We start from the raw sequence: 340 nt of genomic DNA on the forward strand, positions 1-340 counted from the left end.
AAGATCAACAAATTTGGTGGCAGCCTCAACTTTCATGGTATCATCATTAAGTGAGAGTTGCTTCTTGACAATTGCGCACACCCTGTCCACTGTCTCAGGTTTAGCCTGTGTTTACCATCAATCAAGTCAAGAAACCATGATCATTACAAAACAAAACGCATTGCTGAAACTTCTAAAGTAACGTTTTGGCATGTAAATGTGAATTGGGAACACATCATCATATATATATATATATATGAGAGAAGAAGAGACAAAGATGAGTGTCTTACAGCGCAGGAAACGGTCAAGCGGGTAGGAAGCTGACGAATCTTAAAAGAAAGATTGCTTCTTCCAAAGGCAT

At 38.8% G+C, this 340-nt stretch overlaps 1 long non-coding RNA gene across 1 annotated transcript; it reads right to left on the bottom strand.

Moving 5' to 3' along the window:
- Positions 1–64: 64 nt before the first annotated feature.
- On the bottom strand, positions 65–340 carry LOC104775395. Its single transcript, XR_002037330.1, has 2 exons — positions 270–340; positions 65–105 (listed from the first exon to the last, which is right to left on the bottom strand). It is a non-coding gene; the product is annotated as an uncharacterized LOC104775395 (long non-coding RNA).

The sequence above is a fragment of the Camelina sativa genome, unplaced genomic scaffold, assembly GCF_000633955.1.
Source record: "Camelina sativa cultivar DH55 unplaced genomic scaffold, Cs unpScaffold13529, whole genome shotgun sequence".
NCBI classification, from domain to species: Eukaryota; Viridiplantae; Streptophyta; class Magnoliopsida; order Brassicales; family Brassicaceae; genus Camelina; species Camelina sativa.